General features: G+C 34.3%; 1 protein-coding gene across 46 annotated transcripts in view; it reads left to right on the top strand.

Annotated features, from left to right (window-relative positions):
* The window catches only part of ADGRL2 (adhesion G protein-coupled receptor L2), a 416957-nt gene that overhangs the window by 174121 nt on the left and 222785 nt on the right, over positions 1–20051 (top strand). For all 46 annotated transcript variants that reach the window (XM_037739295.1, XM_037739294.1, XM_037739348.1 and 43 more), the window contains one exon: positions 13441–13482. The gene's annotated coding sequence lies outside the window, so the exon portion shown is untranslated. Of the gene's footprint in view, positions 1–13440; positions 13483–20051 lie in introns of those variants that run through there.

The raw sequence follows: 20051 nt of genomic DNA, 5'->3' as shown, positions 1-20051 counted from the left end.
AAGAAGAAAAGAAAAAAGAAAAAAAAGAAAATAATAGAAGAGTAGGCCATATCTGCAATTTAAATTATTAATGAGTCACTATTTGAGCGAGTTAGTGAAACATAAACATATTTATCTGAAAAGTGGCTAATGAATGATAGGTTTTTTTTGTCTATCTCAGTCTCTTCATTTTCCATTCATTTGCTTTATTTATTTATTTATTTATTTATTTATTTTTGAGATGGAGTCTTGCTCTGTCACCCAGGCTGGGGTACAGTGGTATGAGCTCAGCTCACTGCAACCTCCACCTCCTGGGTTCAAGTGATCCTCCTGCCTCAGCCTCCCAAGTAACTGGGATTACTGGCATGTGCCACCATACTTGGCTAATTTTTGTATTTTTAGTAGAGATGGTGTTCACTCTTTTTTTCCCTTCTACCTTCCCCAATTTGCCATTTTGATTGCTATCTTTCCAGTCCTTACAAAATAATTTAGACAGCTAGGAGTTTGCTACATATTTGACCCAAACATATGAAATAAAAACAGCAAACAAATATGAGACTAATATATTTCTCATCCTAAGGCACTCTTACCGGATAAACGATAAACTGATGACATAAAAAACTGAAACTAACCATTGAAGACAGTGCACCTACCATTACTTCTACTGGCTCATACTCTGTTCTCTTACTTTTCTTCATTTTCCTTCCTAGTATCATTAATAACCTGGCATACCACATATTGCCTGTTGATTGTCTTTTTTCGTTACTAGATGGTAAGCTCCATCAGAACAGGAACTTTGAGAGATCTTTATTTTCTTGAACAGTGCCTGCAATATATTGATGTATTACAAATACTTATTAAATGAATAAATAAACTAGAAATTAGATGCTTTGGGAATATAATTTTATGGTTAATTGAATAAAACTACCTTTGTTGTTGGAAAGATTCCTTAAATGTCTGTAGTTAGCACACCAATAGTTCAATAGTGAGTTTCATAGTCTTTTTTAGGTTCATAATGTTGAATGTCATGTCTCATTATGTAAGGTAATATATAAGTATGGGAATTAAAGTAAAATTCATACTGACTTCATGCCTGACCCTGTTTTGAATACATTTTCAGTCTGAATGTAGTTGCTTATAAGTGGCCAATTTCCCTGAAAAAATAAGCCAGTAAGTAAAATATATTGATTAATTGAGAACTGCAGTTAATTTAGCTTTTACTAAAATTTATTATACTGTCACAGAGTAGGCACTCAATAAATATTTGTCAAATACATGAAGCGTAGTTAGTTAGAATTATTTTGTTTTTAGTTTCTCAAATAAAAAGAAAAATTTTCAATTAAATATGTGATATGCAATAGTATTAGAATCTACATAGCAGACAAGCACTTACAAAAGTATCTCAGTTTCTTCTCATTCTCTTCTTTTTCTATCCTTCCATTCACCTAAACCTATGAAGTTGGGACCAGTAAGGTGGAAATCTCTAGGTGATGTGGGAGAGGAAAGCCTCAGTAGCCTAAATAGTGTCAGAGCTCAAATAGGGTGAGCAGGACATCTGAATGGGAAGGGTCAGATGTTTAACAGCAATAGGATACTGGTTACACATAGGATGGTTGATCAAAAGGTCAACATATTAAAAATAACAGGAGACAGATTTTTCATTGTCAGAGAAAGTTGTTACAAATGTCAAGAGAGAGAAACTACACTGGACCCTGTGGTACTGGTTTAGAAATGAAGAAAGCAGCATTTCATAGATATAGATACATATGGAAATAAATATCAATGTAACATGTGGATGGATAGATGGATTTTAATATACATATATCTCCTTTGTTCTGGATCCTGAGAATGATGACAGCCCCAAAACAATGGTTTCTCAATAATGTTCTCATCTAAAAGAAATTAAGACTCCTTAGACAAATATCTGATTCCAGGGCTGGACATGAAAAATACAAAATGAGCCTGGAATATATTACTGTGCTGAAATATGGAAGTATTAAAACAATGCCAGGCACATGTCAAAGAGAGAGGTCAGACTGAAGAGGCTCACACTGACTGTCTCTGAGACAATTTGACAATCAAAGTGAATAATAATAATAACAGCAGATTATAACCTATTGGGTAAAGGAATATCCATGAGTCCATTTTGACATAAATAAAGTTAATATACTTCCCTGCAATATACTTATAAAAAGGGGGAAAAGAGTGATTACACAGTGATCATCTTAATCATAAGTTTAATATTCACATCATGAGTAATGTGCCACATGATAGGTTGCTATGAAATGAACATAGCATCACTTTTGTGATTTTTCCACCAAAAAGAGGAAACCTGAATCTAATAATGAGAAAACAGAAGAGAAACCTAAAACAAGGAGCATCTTACAAAACAACTAACTCGAAATCTTCAAAACTGTCACATTCATGAAAGTCATGGAAAAATTAAGGAAATGTTTTAGCTCAAAAGACTGAAAATGCATAATAATTAAATTCAATGCTTGATTCTGGAATGGATCCTTTTGCTGTAAAAGACATTAAGCTCAGCGGCAAAGTTTGAATGGGATCTGAGGATTATAATGACACATCAGTAGTATTAACTTTCGGATTTTGTTGGTTGTATTTCAGTTATAAAGAAAAACATCATTGTAGAAAAAATATGTTAAAGTATTTGGGAATAATAGGTATCATGTTGGCAAATTACTCTCAAATAATTCTGAAAAGATGTTATTAGCCATTGCAACAGTTTTGTGATTTAAGATTGTTTCAAAATAAGAAAAAAAAATTTTATTCAAATTAAATACCTTCCATGAATTGTTGACATAATCCTGGAATAGTTTTCAGGTTAGTTTAGAGAAGTGTCTTTTTTTTTTTTTTTTTTTTTTTTGAGACGGAGTTTCACTCTTGTCGTCCAGGCTAAAGTGCAATGGCACGATCTCAGCTCACCACAACCTCTACCTCCTGGGTTCAAGCAATTCTTCTGCCTCAGCCTCCTGAGTAGCTGGGATTACAAGCATGCACTGCGATGCCTCAAAAATTTTGTATTTTTAGTAAAGGCGGAGTTTCTCCATGTTGGACAGGCTGATCTCCAACTCCCGACCTCAGGTGACCCGCCCGCCTTGGCCTCCCAAAGTGCTGGGATTATAGGCGTGAGCCACTGCGCCCAGCCAAGTCTTTTACATTTTATAATTTTTCTTTTTTTTTGAGATGGAGTCTTGCTATATTGCCAGGCAGGAGTGCAGTGGCACTATAAAGTTTTATAATACAGTTTCCTATGGTCTGAATGTTTATGTTCCCCCCAAAATTCATATGTTAAAATCTTCACCTTAAAAGTGATGATTAATAGCTGAGACCTTTGGGAGGTGATTAGGTCATAAGGGTGGAGCCTTAATGAATGGGCGTTGTGGTCTTATAAAGAGAGAGATCCCTCGCCCCTTCCACCATGTGACTTTAAAGTGAGAAGGAAGCTATCTCTATGAGGAAGTCCAAGAGGAAGGGCCTCCCCAGACACTGAATGTGCAGGCACTTGATCTTGGACTTCCCTGCCTCCAGAACTGTGAAAAATACATTTCTCTTGTTTATAAGCCACCCATTTGATGATATTTTGTTATAGCAGCCCAAATAGATTAAGACACAATCTGAGGTATAGAAAGCAGAGGGCTTTCCCAAACATCTCCACTCTAAGATTACAGCATTATAACAATGAAAGAAAAAAGGCAGTATACTTTATGACAGTTCCAATGAAAACAATTATGATCTCTTAGACATTTGGTACTGATAATTTAGTAATGGTTTTCTGTTTCTTTCCTTCTTTTTTTGAGACAGAGTCTCATTCTGTTGCCCAGTTTGGAGTGCAGTAGCATGATCACAGCTCACTGCAGCCTCCTTGACTTCCTTGGGCTCAGGTGGATCTTCCCACCTTAGCCTCCTGAGTAGCTGGGACTGCAGGTGCATGCCGCCAGATCTGGCTAATTTTTGTATATTTTGTAGACACAGGGTTTTGTCACGTTGCTGGGATACAGTCATGAGCCACTGTGTCTAGCTGGTTTTCTATTTTTTTTGTCTTATATTAAAGGCCTTTTAAAGTACTTCCTTTAGTATTAAGAAGCCAAATAGCTACAGTAGGTATTAAGCAACAAATGTTATTTAAGCAAAAAATGATACTTCCCTAGAGAAAGAAAATTTAGTAGAAATAATATATGGACAGGTAACATTTTTATATTACTTACATTGCTATAATACAACTATTTTAAAATAGTACAGCAAATAATAGATTACATCATTTCCTGGCTGTGTAAACTTGTAGTGAATTCCAACAAGAGCAGGCTATGCAGACTATGCTTGAAAAATGTGCTAGAATGGTACTGAAAACATCACTGTATCAATTCATGTCATCAATGTCTAGGTGTGTGTATTAGTCCAATTTCACACTGCCGATAAAGACATACCCGAGAGTGGGCAATTTACAGAGGAATGAGGTTTAACCGGATTCACAGTTCCACAAGGCTGGGGAGGCCTCACAACCATGGCAGGAGGCACGGAGGAGCAAGTCACATCTTATGTGGATGGTGGCAGGCAGAGAGAGAGCTTGTGCAGAGAAACTCCTGTTTTTAAAATAATCAGATCTCGAGAGACCCATTCACTATCATGAGAACAGCATGGGAAATACCGGCTCCCATGATTCAGTCATCCCACACCAGGTCCCCCTAGCAACATGTGCGAATTCTGAGAGCTACAAGATGAGATTTGGGTGGGGACACAGAGCCAAACCACACAGGTAAAGTTAGAGCATCAAGTACATTTATGGAGTGAGGGTTGAATATACTATCAAAGATTTATTTGCCCAAAAGTATATTGGTGAGAAATAGAATAATATTCTTTAAAACAAATTACAAAAGTACATAATTTCAGAAATTGTGATATTAGAATATCCAGTTTGTCATTTTAGAATTTAAGTATTAAAAATTTATATTAGAATATAAACTCATGAAGTATAATAAAATATTCTATTTGGTTTTGATCCATTTTTTAGTTGATCAGGCAAATAACTCTTTCTATCATATCTAACACTTCAAATATCTGGAAGATTGTCATTATTACTTCTAATACCAGCAAGGAATCCCAGAACCTGAATGTCTTTCCCTAAAGGGAAAATGTTTAAAGGAGACTATCTTTTTGGAATATATGATGGTGCATATTTTGGGGAAATATTCTTTATTCTATTGTGAAATTGAGTTGTGATCTAAGGGATTTGGAGTGTCACTGAAGAGAAGACAAGGGGGTGGAGCCCATCATAGAAAAGATTTTACCCCATGACTACACATCTGCCAGCGAGCAGGGACTTCCTCCTGATCTGGCATGGTGGTATGCTGATAGAAGCCAAAAAGTGACAATAAGCCTTTTTGGACTTAATGAACTCCCTTTCTCCATTTCTCCCTCCCTCCCTCCTTCCTTCTTCTTCTTTTTTTTTTTTTTTTTTTTTTTTTTTTTTTTTTTTTTTTTGATGGAGTCTCACTCTTTCGCCCAGGCTAGAGTGCAGTGGTACAATCTCAGATCACTGCAAACTCTGCCTTCCAGGTTCAAGCAATTCTCTGTCTCAGCCTCCCGAGTAGCTGGGATTATAGGCATACATCACCACACCTGGCTCATTTTTGTACTTTTAGTAGAGGTGAGGTTTCACCAACTTGGCCAGGCTGGTCTTGAACTCCTGACCTCGTGATCTGCTCAATTTGGCCTCCCAAAGTGCTGGGATTACAGGCATGAGCTGCCACACCTGGTTCACCCTCCCCTACAGGCATGAGCCACCATAGCTGGCCCTTCCTGCCTTCTTTCCTTCCTTCCTCCCTTCCTCTCTCCCTTCCTTTCTTCTTTCTCTTTTCTCTTTCTTTCTTTCCTTTCTTCTTCCTTCCTTTTCTTTTCTTTCTTTTTCTTTCTCTCTTTTTCTTTTTTTCTCTCTTTCTCTCTCTTCTTTCTTTCTCTCTTTTTTTCTTTTTCTTTCTTTTTTCTTTCTCTCTCTCTCTTTTCCCTCCCTCCCCCCCCCTTTCTTTTTTTCTTTCCCACAGTGGAAGGAAAGTAGTGGTAGATTCCAAGTCCAACTTTCTTGCTTTGTAGCTTTGGAAATGTAGACAAATGAATCTCTTTGTGACTCTTTTTCTTCACATATAAAATAGGGGTAATAACACCCAAATTATTATGAAGATTAAATGAGACAACTCATGCTAATTGCTTAAATTTGTACCTGAGGGATAAGAAACACTAATTGTTAGCCATTGTTATAATTATTGGAGATAAGGAACAAAGGTGAAAATACCAGGCAAAAATAGAAGCTAAACTAAGAAATTTGTGATTCTTAGAACACATTGTGTTGATTCTCAGAATAAATATATTCACTGATACATATCCAACACAATGTTAAAATGTTAGGTCACACAAGACATATATATCTAACCCTAACCCTAAATATATCTTTAAATCTATTTTTTATTTGTGGATATGTGTGGATGATTAATTGTAGTATTTGTCACAGCATTGGAATAAAGATTTCGTTATAAAAATTCTTTAGCAGTTTGCATGGCACTACTAATAAGCACTCAAAGCAGTAGTTTGGTATTATTGCTAATATCATTATCATTATTATATATGTGAGAGATACATATAAAGACATAATTATAATTTTATACTATGATAAGAACAAAAGAGTTAACATTTCAAGTCTTTTAAAGAATGAATACAATTTTTCCAGATGGAGAAGAGGGAAAGAACATTCATGGATTCCCCATGTGTTTTACCTAAACTTGACTTGTTTTCAAAAAGTCACTGAGACTACAATTATTTTACTGAGAAACTGCCTTTGAATTGACCATATCCACACAAACTAATCAATCAACAGATAATTGAGCACCAAATCTATGAAATACGCAGAGAAAGTGTAGACAGGCTCCCAGGTGGTTTTCCTATTCCACACTCTCTCTTCTTTAGCATACTTTTCATGAGGTTGACACACTAATCTCCCTAAAGTGCAGTTTTCATCATGCTGTAACTGCTAGAGGACATAGAGTAGTTTTTGAATGCCTGCTATATCAAGCCCAAATGACCCTATCTAGCTTTAAGGATCTTCGACAGTCCTGCAATTCACAGTATGGCATCAGCACAAACATCATCTGGGAACTTGATAGAAATAGATAATCTCACACCTCAGTCCAGACCGATTAAATTAGGTTCTTCATTTTAACAAGATCCCCAGGTATGCAAGTTTGAGTTTGAGAAACATTTCTTTATAATATCCTTTAATCTAAACCAAACAAAATCGCTAACCCATCATACAATCCAGTCTTATCAAGAAGAATTAAATTTTTTCATTGATTTCTCTGCATCTAAAGCAATTCCTTTGCTCATGCTCTTAACTTCACTGGAAATATCTTATTTCCTTACATCTACTATCTCTAACTCTCATCCATTCTTGAAGACCAGTGAAAAGTCCCATATCTTTCATGAAACTAAGGCTATTCCCAACTACACTAATCTTGTTGAATACTTCTTGTACTTAGGACAACCCCAATTCCATTCTTCTTTTATTTGCCATTCATTCATTATTCATTGAATATGCATTTTCTTAACTCTTATTATTATTTACCTGATATTGTTGCATTGGCCTCAGTAAAACAAGAATACAAGACTTTCCCCACTCTGTCAGTTCCCAATCAGAGCTATCATATATTCTGTAGAGATGTCTTAAGTTCCATAGGCAAGAGGGACAAGTGAGTAGATGTGAGGGTGCAGGAACATACTGAATAAAGCCACAAAATTTGTGCTTTTTCGTTAGAATACTTAATGGAAATAATACTGTTAAAATATATTAAAACCTTTTGTAGTATGAAACAGATGAACTATTTTAATTGTTAGGGGCATGACAAAGAGATGTTGTGTTTTAATTGTTTCATGTTAATTTTCCCTTCTATAGATAATTGTGATATTTTTAAAGGCCAGCAATATGTCTTTCTCCATTCATTAACAAAAAAACAGAAATTTAAAATAGCTCCTATTTGTCCTTTTCCAACTCCTTAAATTTTAGACATGATAGGCACTAAATAAATACTTGTTGATTGAAGACACTCTTTGATCTCCAGTTGGGAACTCAGTTTACACACATGACAACCATTGTAGAAATGCAGCCACCCTTTCCTCCTACTGTTACTCATGACATAAGGAAACGTTCATGAAGCTGTAGTGACGCTTTGGTTTACTAGGAGTGTCTTTTGGATCAAAAAGTTCCTCCGGGGTGCCATGGAAGTTTCTGTTTCTCTGTAGCTAATGTTTGCTATCACCAGAGACTGTGTTGGAATAAAGCCAACCAAATGGATTGGCTAGTAAAAGCCTTTGTGAGTGAGCATTTGGAAAGAAGCTTCATGACCATTTGCTAGCAAACCTCAGCAGGAGGAATCTTGTTGTTGTTGGGCTTTTTTTTTTTTTTTTTTTGAGAGAGAGTTTTGCTTTTGTTGCCCAGGCTGGAGTGCAATGGCGTAATCTTGGCTCACTGCAACCTCCACCTCCCAGGTTCAAGCAATTCTCCTGCCTCAGCCTCCCAAGTAGCTGGGACTGCAGGCGTGCACCATCAAGCCCAGCTAATTTTTTTTTGTATTTAGTAGAGATGGGGTTTCACCATGTTGGTCAGGATGGTCTCAAACTTCTGACCTCAGGTGATCCACCCGCCTCAGCCTCCCAAAGTGCTGAGACTATAGGCATGAGCCACTATGCCTGGCCAGCAGTAGGAATTTTAACCAACCTAAGTTAATGTAAACATTTGATTTAAAAAGGTCTGGAGGGGCAGAGGAAATAAAATACTTAATGAAGTATAATAACATCTCATATTAATAGTAAAAATAAAAGTGTTAAAGCAAACTAAATATGGCCTGAGAGGGACTCTACTTCTATATCTGAGTCCTTGTGGATGAACTGTAACCTAGATTAATAGTCAGACAAAATTGAAAACCTAACTTAGAAGTATGCACCTGTAACAATAACTGCGTCTTGGCCAATCACAGTGGCCAAACTTCAACCACTCCTAGACTGCTAAGTGTTCAAACTGTGTTCAAATAAGGTAAACACCAACCTGTAATCAATCCAGCTGTTTCTGTGTCTCACTGCCAATTTCTGTACATCATTTTTATTTTTTGTCTATAAATCTTCTTCCACCATGTGGCTATGCTGGAGTCTCAGTGAATCTGCTGTGAATCTGGGGGCTGCCCAATTCACGAATCGTTCATTGCTCAGTTAAACTACTTTATAGTTAATTCAGCTGAAGTTTTTATTTTATCAAAAGTTAACTTTTCTTGTTGGAAAACTACTCTATCAACTCTTTAGGTAGAAACAGATGCTTAGGCAGACAGCCAATATTTGAAAGAGCTCAAGCTGCAAGCAGCAGCACTGGAGTATGGTAAGGTTAGATACTATTCAAGACCATTAGTGAGCCCCTTGGTTCCTTCAATGTGATTCAGGAGTGGGGTCACCCAGGGAAACTTCAAACCCAAACTAAGTAAAAACACTATTTCCAAGGAACATAAACTAGAACTTTACAAGATCTAATGTTACATGAAAAATGCACATTACTTTGATTCAAGAATCAGCAATTACTTTATATTTATAACCTTCAAAGTGGTTACCAGGTTCCTTTATCTTACTCAGCATTCTTGCAGAAGATGAGCTTTCCCACATGAAGTGCAATTTTGTCTTCAACTTTTAATTTCTCTGGATACAGAAGAAAAGCTCTGGGCCCTTAATTGAGCAATTATTATTTCTTAAGTGAACATAGAGTTTGAGGATGGTGCCAAAATCTTCCCTTCATCCAGAGAACAATCTCACATAGGCCACAGCATAAGTGTTGTCTGGCAGCACCCCAGTTTTAGGTACAAGAGCCAAGTCAAGACTGAAAGGGGAACTCATTCCTCACCTCTACTCACTCCCTGGCATCACCTGAGGTGCTTGAATGAATGCCATTTAGGGTCGATTTATATGTCTTCTTGGAGGTTTTAGATAACTCATCACTAAGACCTGTTTGTTTTTCTCATTTAGTCTGTTTCTCCAGAGCAGGATTTGCACACTTGCTGCTGAATATGCTGTTTGCAGTTCATTGCTAGGTTTCCATACTGACATAAAGCGCTGGTCTTTGAAAAATTCATTAAGAAGTGACTCATCGTAATTCCTAGATCTAAATCTGTGGCGTGGTTCGATCACATTTTCTACAATGTTGTCTTAGAATTTAAGAACAGAAAATGAAGTGTTCATATGCTAACATTTCATGGAATATGCCTACACAAAGGAATTGCTGCTTCATGGCTTGTGTCATTGTTTAAGCTATTCTAATTGCTTTAAGTTTTTTAAATATGGAACTGGAATCCAATTCTCAGGAACTTCTACCATTTGTCTTAGTTTTCTAAGACATTTACTGTATCCATTAGATAAAGACCTTCAAATGTGAAGATAGGTTCCATGCTTCCTTTATATGCATATATATTTTTAAAATTAAACTTCTCTTATTCCTTCAGCTACTCCTAAGGTTACAGGGCTTCTAAACTGTAACATTAATAAGAAGTTGGCTTTTCAATAACCACATTTTGAACACAGTCTGCTAATACTAGCCTCAATTATAGTTAAAAATATATAAGACCTGTACTTTAAATAATCTTTTCAAGGTTTGGTTAGATTTCATTGCTTGTAATTAGTCACCTATAATACATAAGACATAATCTAGAATTTGGTGTTTAAACATCACAGTGATAAATCCAGCTACAGAAAGCATCTTTTTCATTGCCTTTTAATGAAAATATTACTAGATGCTACTAAGTGGTGATTGAAATAGCATGCTGAAATATTACTGTCACCTACTGGAGTAAAACTTCTCACCAGAGAAATATCACAACTTCAGGATAAAAATGATTGGTATCTAAATACAAATTTTAGCAGCCATTAAAACTGTGAGAAAGATCTTAGATCACTTTGCTTCTTAATCAGAGTTTTAAAAATTTTTATTACACAGTGTCAAATTAAAATGTAGTCACTATTTGCAAAATTCAAAACATTTATGAAATTATAATTAACTAATATTTTAAATCAGATTTCAGGACGGTTTGAATATTCCTTATATGCCCACAAAAGATTTGTCTAGTCTTTTACAAAATACTTAAGTGATGATTTGTTCAACAATATAGATGTTTAATATTCACCAAAGTGTCATCAATAATTTAACGCATCATGCTTTTACTTCTCATTAAAATTGCTGTATTACTGAAGTTTGACCAAATTTCCTTCATACTTGGACATCTGTTTAAGTATAATATTCTACAGTTTTCCTGCTCTATCAGATTTTGCTTTATCTTTATTTTCCTTCCTTCTCTGACCTGTATTCAAGCAATAGAAAATGGCTCTTTGACGTGCCAATCCCAAATATGTTCAGATAAAAGGTAAATAATTCAATAGACTTGATGAAAATTGACATTTGAACACTGGAGGTTGTTTCTTTTACTCATGCACTCTCCTGTGAGGATAGGGGACCCCAAGGTAGTGACTGGCTGCAGTGAGTTTCAAATTGGTGAAAAACTCCTAAAAAAAGAAATGGTAGAGGAAATAAAAAAAAAAAAAAAAAAAAAAAAAATTTTTTTTTTTCAATCAGTGAAGTAAGAAATTCCAAACATATATTCTTATCAAGTCTTATACTTGTCCAATAGTTATAAGCCTCTCTGAAAACATTTATATGTGTGGGTGGAGGCAAGTTGTCCATTAAATTGTAAGAGGTGTTATCAGATTCATCAGGACTTGGTTGTAAATTTGACTACACAGTTTGGCTCATAGAGAAATGAGGAGGAAATATCTGATTAAAGTGTGCATTGCTGCTGAGGCAACTGAATGTTGCCATAGCAATTGAGATGAAATGTGCAAGAAGTGAGATCATTAAATTTAACCCCTTTAGTAGTTTCGACAGTCAATGCACTGCCAATAGAAGAAGTTACCTACAGTATCAAGATAAAATGCATTCCTCATGGAACATCTCCTTACTAGTATTTTGTTGTTTCTTTTCTAAATACATTGCTTTAGGTGTCTAATTTGAATGTTCTCTTTTAATAATCAAATACAGTTTTGACCTTGGCCTGCAACTGCCTAGGCTTTCTGCTGGTTTATTATATCATGAGAACAGACATCTATAAAACATATCCATTTTTTTCCCCTCTAGTTCTCAAAAAAAGTATACTAAAGTCAAAGCTGTCACATTTGAGCTTAGAATTCAAATAATATCTAGAACGTGCTGCCCTCTTCAGGAGCTGGTGCTTAAAAATACTTTTTTTTAGCAGATTGATATGAGTTAAAATATCAAAAATCATATTGATAATTCTTTAGGAATAAGTACCATGTACAATAACATATTTCTATGTTTAAATTTTGTTTCCATTAAAAGCTTGCATTAAAAATCAATACACACAAAATTTTGAAAGACATTATTAATATTTATAATTAGATACAAACTAATAATTTCCTTAAACTACTGTCATAGAGACAATTCCTGAATCATTACAGAATTTGACTGACTTTAGTATTCTTTTAAAGAGAAAAATTGTCTAAATAAGAAGATATTTTCTATGTGAAAATCTAAGTAGGACATCCTTCAAATCCCAATTTTATTCTTCAACAACAACAACAGCAAACAACCTTTTAATTTGGAAACATTAGTGTTTGAAATTTTAGCTAGTTTTTAACATTTAAACATTAGTGTTTTAATTTGGGAAACATTAGAAGTTTGAAATTTTAGCTAGTTTTCATTTACAGAAACAATATATTTCTTGGGAATAATTATTCCAAAGATATCTTAACACATCATAATGTTTATTCAAAATTACTTCACTAGAAAACATTTCTAAAGGTCTGAAATATTTTATTGATAAAATTCAAGCAAATCTCCTTCATATATATGTTATCTATTAAAATCTCCTTAGCCATTGTATAGTTTTGACAGAGGGATATGAACTCAGTGTATTTTTCTCCAGTTAGGTTTATTATACTTAAAAAAAACTGATCAATATTAATAGCATTAATTATTAGATGTGAGAAAAGCATATATTCCCTTAAAGAGTTTTAGATATAGCTGTCTCATCTCTATCAATAAAAAAAATTCAAGTGAGCTAAAGGGCTGAGTAAAAAAATGTATATATATTGACAATTTTCTCCTAATTCTACATTTCTTTTGCGGAAAACAGTTTATTCCTGTATTTGAAAGGAATAAACTTATCAAAACAATTGCTTAATCCTGTGGTAGCTCTGTCCATAGTCATATATATTCAAGAATTCTTAGAACACTGATTTGTGTTTTCTGCTATAGATTTACTTTATTTTTGTTTTGCTGCTGATGCATTACATTTGGCAGTTAGGATCCCTGTGGATGGAGGTATAACAAATAATAATATTTTCTTTACTTTTCAGGGTATTTATGGCACAATGAAAAATTTCATCTTTTCCAGAATGGTAAGTAGAGTTCTTTCTGTATTTGATAGTACTGAACACAAACAAGAAAAGGCGAATTGTTATAATAATATTGGAGAATCATTTACGAAATGTATTGAGTCATCTGATAATTATAATATTGCTTATACTTTTGCAAATAAATGGATGCTGCATTCAAATTCTATAATTATTACAAAATTATCACCAAATATACTACAGGATTTTTGGAGGAAATATAAGGTTTTGCTTTCTCTGTTGGATTGCAGTTGAACACAGTATATCCAACATTTTGTTTTCTGGGGTAATTTATTTTAAAATATACACAGATATAGAAATAAATGTGGTTTACATTCTACGAGCAGAGACAGAAAGTGTATCTGTGATACAAATTGAGAGTTGGTAAGAGTCTTTTGAAATTTTTACTGTTACATAAAAACAGATTGTAATTTATGTTTGACCGGGGCTTTGCAGCATCTGTGAATTTTAAAATATTTATTTTCTTAAAGTATATATCACAGCTTCTAGGCAAGCTAGCTACTATATGATTTTTATTAAACATACGGTTTTGTTGTCTTTATATTTTTTATGACTGAAACAGGCAATATTTAGTTTTAGTGTTTATCATAACCTCTTTACAATTCAAATACTAAAAAGTAATCTTATTAAATGGGAAAGGTCAGTGTAAAATGATATTTCCTAGGAAGCTATTATTGTCTCCTATGATGCTCTTTTATTTTTCCAGTGCTTTTGAGGTATTCCCTATAAAAAGAAGGAATTTCTGACTGTAGAAAAAAAAATCACTTTGACATCAGAGTGTTAGGTTAAGTGAAAGAGCAGGGTACAGAACTACATACATTACATGTTGTGTGCATGTGCACTTATATAGAGAAAGGAAAGAGAATTGGTAGTATATTATGGGCTTAGAAAAAAAGACACAAAAGGTACACAAAAGAATGGGAATATAAGTAGTCTAATAGTCTTTATTCTTCATTTTTTGAATTTCCTGTAATAAATATATATTATTTTTGTAAGCAGAACAAAAATATTACTTGAATAAAAGCTATTCAAAAGAGTACATTTATTATTAAATAAATATGTATGTATAAAATTGGGAAATACCTCTTTGTGCCAACCAAAAATAGCTTCATTCAGGCACGGTGGCTCATACCTGTAATCCTAACACTTTGGGAGGCTGAGGCAGGTGAATCACCTGAGTTCGGGAGTTTCAGACCAGCCTGACCAACATGGTGAAACCCCACCTCTACTAAAATATAAAAATTAGCTGGGTGTGGTGGCGGGTCCCTGTAATCCCAGCTACTTGGGAGGCTGAGGCAGGAGAATCACTTGAACCCAGGAGGTGGAGGTTGCAGTGAGCCAAGATTGCACCATTGAACTCCAGCCTCAGTGACAGAGCAAGACTCAGTCTCCAAAAAATAAAAGATAACTAATATTAATAAATCATTTATTAATAATAGCAAAACTATTAGAATATTTTTGATATTAAAAATTCTGCTGAAGAGCAATTTAATACAGGGCAAAACAGCATAAATGTACAAATTTTAGTTACGTCTTACTGTTTTGACACTTTCGCTATCTAGAACTAAGCGAAAATTTTTAGAAGAAATTTAGGAAAAAGTCTCTAGCATGCATCTAATATTGTTCACATTAATGCTTCCCAAGTTTCTGCTTCCATCCTGTTAGTTCTCAGTTTACATAAAATTGTAACAGAATTGGTTCTCTAATCACTTAGCCACGAACTAGGAGGATTACTATAAATCTAAGAAAGACTAGAAGGAATGCATTGAGAAGTTAAAGGGTATTTTCAGCTATTCACCAACAGTAAGAATTGAGAGACCAAGATTAGCTGTATGATTTACAGTAAGATACATTATATAGGTAGGTTTAAAATTCCTGAGCAGTTAAATTAGAGGGTTATACTATAAGATTTTTTATATAAAAATCTTAAATTTATTTCTAGCCCAAGAATTTTACAATAAAATTATATATCCTCAAACTGAATATACATAGCATAAAATAACATTGAGAGACTTGGACTCATTAGAATGAAAAAGACTGTAATGATAAAAGGAATAAATTTCATTCATTTGTAAAAGTCACACAAATGACAGTCTCATCCTTATTTCATTGAACGTCTTGTCCAAATTGTATTGTGTAAATAAGGGATTATATATTGTGTGTTTTGATAATATTCCTTCTATATTCCTATTTTTAAAATGTGTCAAAAATTTTAACCTGAATTTTCTCACTTTATTCCGAGTGAGATAACATTGTAAATGACATATAACATAAAATCTAGCATCAACCTTTCCTAAAGAGTGGGGAGCCAAATTTACACTGATTTGTGTATGGAAATTTATATTTCTAATAGGTTTAGATTGCCAAATTACTAATTTGATATACTGGGAAATCAAATATTTAAATATACAATTTCCTTTTTTGCATCTACTCTGTAAACTCTTTAGTATAACACATTATGACATTTTAGAAGGAAAATTAACAAAATTAACCTCTTGTCTATAACCAAAGTCAGGGGCAATGAAACAAATTATTGAATAAATAAAATATTGCTCATTTAAACTATTTCTTTCTGATATGTAAGTGCGCTAATTTAACAAAACAGACAAAGTTTGAATTACTATGTGAACTGAATTGAAATGCAAATACATATTTTATTGACATGTATTATTAAAGCTGAACTTTAAAACAGAATAAATCTTCAGCATTTCATTTTTTCTAAGATATTGATGATAAAATAAAATAAATATTTTAATGTAATTAATCTGCCCTTCAACAAAATAGATCCTCTCATTTCTAATTCTGGTTCTACTTAATGAATAAAGGTTAAATGCATATTTATGTTTATAGTCATGATATATACTCTTCAATGAACAACAGTAAAACATACTTATTTCTAAAAATGTTAATAATAATTTATTACCTTATTTCATTAAGGACAAAAGTTTCACATTATAGTCAACAATAGCCAATAGTCATTTTGTCACTAATCTTAAAATTTTGCAAGTTTCTAATTTATCAAGTGTCAATTTTTAGGTCAGACAATAATAATATAAAAGAATTGTTAATTGGCCAACAGGTTGATTACTTTTAAGATGTGAAAAAAAGCAAAGATAAAAACAGTCCTCTCCTTTTCCTTCCATTAAAATTGCATACTTATTCTTGTAGATTATAGATCTCTTTTGGGATTTCAGGTTTCATACAACTTTTTGGTTCATTTTACAGGAATAATATTCATTTGAATTAGCAAAGAAACAATTGATGAGCTTTTTTACAAGAGAGAATTCACCCTGTGGGCTGATTACTGCCATTAGATTATCCTGTTTTGTTGTTGTTGTTGTTGTTGTTTTGTTAGTTTTTTTAATGGTCTTGCTTTTAAAGCAGTTAGTTGAATATGTTATCTGTTAGTAGCCAGTGCCTTTGAAGACAGAATATCTTTCTTGATGAGTAGTTAGCCCATTTTGTTTTAATCTTCCAACTTTCCTAAAAAAACATCGTAAGTTAGCTTCTGAAATGATTTGTTGCAATTTTATATCTTCAAATATACAAATCAAAATATTTTAAAAGTAAATAGATATTTTTGATGTGTTATTGAATTGTATTACATAGTTTAGAAAGTTAAACTACTTCCTTTAAAATTATAAAAGATAGTAGCTAAAAAATAAAATTTCTAATACATACATAAGAAATACAGGGCGGGGCGCGGTGGCTCATGCCTATAATCCCAACACTTTGGAAGGCCGATGCCGGCAGATAACTTGAGGTTGGGAGTTGGAGACCAGCCTGACAAACATGGAGAAACCCTGACTCTACTAAAAATACAGAATTAGCCAGGTGTGGTGGCACATGCCTGTAATCCCAGCTACTCAGGAGGATGAGGCAAGAGAATCGCTTGAACCCAGGAGGCAGAGGTTGTGGTAAGCTGAGATCGTGCGATTGTGCTCCAGCCTGGGCAACAAGAGCCAAACTCCGTCTCAAAAAAAAAAAGAAAAGAAAAGAAATACAGATCATGAATACCTGTGTATCACCAAACATTTTAAGAAAAACACATTATAATGCCCTTTCAAGCTTTCAGTGTACCCTTCTACAATTCTTTAACCCTTCTTTAATCAGAGCTAAACGTTATCCCGAATTTTCTCTATCCCTTGCTTTTCTTTATAATTTTGCCTCATGTATTTGCATCCTGAAATATATAATTGTTGTATATGTTTTGCAACAATATGTAAATAGAGAGAGAGAGAGAGGAAGGAGAAGAAAGAAAGAAAGAGAAAAAGAAAGAAAGAAAGAAAGAAAGAAAAGAAAGAAAGAAAGAAAGAGAGAGAGAGAGAAAGAAAGAAAGAGAGAAAGGAAGGAAGATCGAAGGAAGGAAGGGAGGAAGGAAGGAAGGAAGGAAGGAAGGAAGGAAGGAAGGAAGGAAAAGAAATTACTGATTCATGGAGTATGAAAAATTTCAAATTTATTAGATAATTCCCAACTGTTGTACAAAGTATCAATGTTACACTCCTACTGGGAGTATAAAGATAAATATTATGATTGCTGTACATCCTGGCTAGCACTTAATATTGTAAGATATTTAAATGTATTTATTTTTAGAGACAAGATATCACTTTGTTGCCCAAGCTGGAGTACAGTGGTGCCATCTTGGCTCACCATAACCTTGAACTCCTGGGCTCAAGTGATCCTCCTACCTCAGCTTCCTGAGTAACTAGGAGTATAGATTGGTATCACCACAACCAGTTAATTCTTAAAATTTTTTGTGTAGGGGGGAGTCTCACTATGTTGTCAGGGCTGGTCTTGAACTCCTGGTCCCAAGCAGTCCTCCCGCCTTGGTTTCCTAAAGTGCTGAGATTATAGGCGTGAGCTACTTGATCTGGCCACAATTTTAATTAATTTGTCAATGTGAAATAAAAACTCCTCACAGTTTTAATTTTCAATTATGTGATTACTAATGAGATGAAGCACCTTTTCTTAATTTTCTTAATTTTCTTGACAATTAGCATTTTCTGTTCTATGAGGTACCTATTTATTTATTTATTTATTTATTTATTTTTGAGACAGGGTCTCACTGTATTGCCCAGGCTGTAGTGCAGTGGAACAATTACAGCTCACTGCAGCCTCAACCTCCAGGGTGCAAGTGATCCTCTGGCCTCAGCCTCTCAACAGGCTGGTATTATAGGCACATACCACATGCCCAGCTAATTTTTAAATTTTTTATGGAGACAAGGTCTCACTATGATGTCCAGGCTAGTCTCAAACTCCTGAGCTCAAGCAATCCTCCTTCCTTAGCCTCTCAAAGTTTTGGTATTACAGGTGTGAGCCATAGCACCCAGCCTTCTTTTTAACCAATTTTTAAAAATTGGGCCAGGCGTGGTGGCTCATGTCTGTAATCCTAGCACTTTGGGAGGCCGAGGCAGGCAGATCACTTAGGTCAGGAGTTTGAGAACAGCCTGGCCAACATGGTGAAACCCTGTCTCTACTAAAAAAATATGCAAAAATTATTGAACCCAGTAGGCAGAAACTGCAATGAGTAGAGATTGCACCACTGCTTTCCAGCTTGGGCAACAGAGTGAGTCTCTCAAAAAAAAAAAAAAAAATTTAATTGTCTTCTACTAACAATTTGTAGATAATATCTGTACTCATCTATTGTTTTTTATTTTTGTAACAAATGTCTTCCTCTAATTTGTGGATTTTTAAAATTTCTTTAAGGTGCCCTTTTATGAACAGAGTTCTTAATCCTAAAGCAGCTAAACTTCATAACCTTTCCTTTTCTGCTTGTATCCTGCATTTCCTACTCAAGAAAGCATTCCCTTATCTGCGTTTTAGTTTTGCAGTTCTACATTTAAGTATTTAATCTATTTGATGTTGGTTTTTGGGTATGGTGTGAGTAGTAATACATTTTAAAAACTAGAAAACTATAGTGTTAACACCATATGTTGAATAGTTTATATTTCCCTACTGATCTTCAAAGCTAGACTTTTTGTGAACCAGGTTTCCAAATATAGAATCTCATTTGTGGCTCACTGTTTTGTTTTATTGGTCAATTTGTCTATCCCTTTACCAATATTATACTGTCTAAATTATTATAGTTATATAATAATTGAAAATACCTCATAAGTTTCTCTCTTGCTCTTCAGCAATATCTTGGCTACCATGGCCTTTTTCTCTTCTATACAAATCTTGGAAGAAGCTTGTCACTGCTTCTTTCTACATTCACAAAACTTGACTGAAATTTGTTAGTATGTACAGATCAATCTGAAGGTACATTATATCTTTCTTATGACTTTTAGTGTTTCAATACAAGAACATGATCAACTCTTCCATTTATTTAGATTTTGGATAATGTTTTTCTTTCCTTTTTTTTAATTTTTTTTTGAGATGGGGTCTCACTCTATCACCCAGGCTGGAGTGCAGTGGCATTGTGCAACCCCCACCTGCTCACTGAAACTCCCAGGTCCCAGATTCAAGCAATTCTCCTGCCTCAGCCTCCCAAGTAACTGGGATTACAGGCACTGGCCACCACACCCAGCTAATTTTTGGTTTTGGTTTTTTTTTTT

The sequence above is a fragment of the Cebus imitator genome, unplaced genomic scaffold, assembly GCF_001604975.1.
Source record: "Cebus imitator isolate Cc_AM_T3 unplaced genomic scaffold, Cebus_imitator-1.0 Scaffold3, whole genome shotgun sequence".
Lineage (NCBI taxonomy): Eukaryota > Metazoa > Chordata > Mammalia > Primates > Cebidae > Cebus > Cebus imitator.
This window is presented reverse-complemented; position numbering and strand designations above follow the sequence as displayed.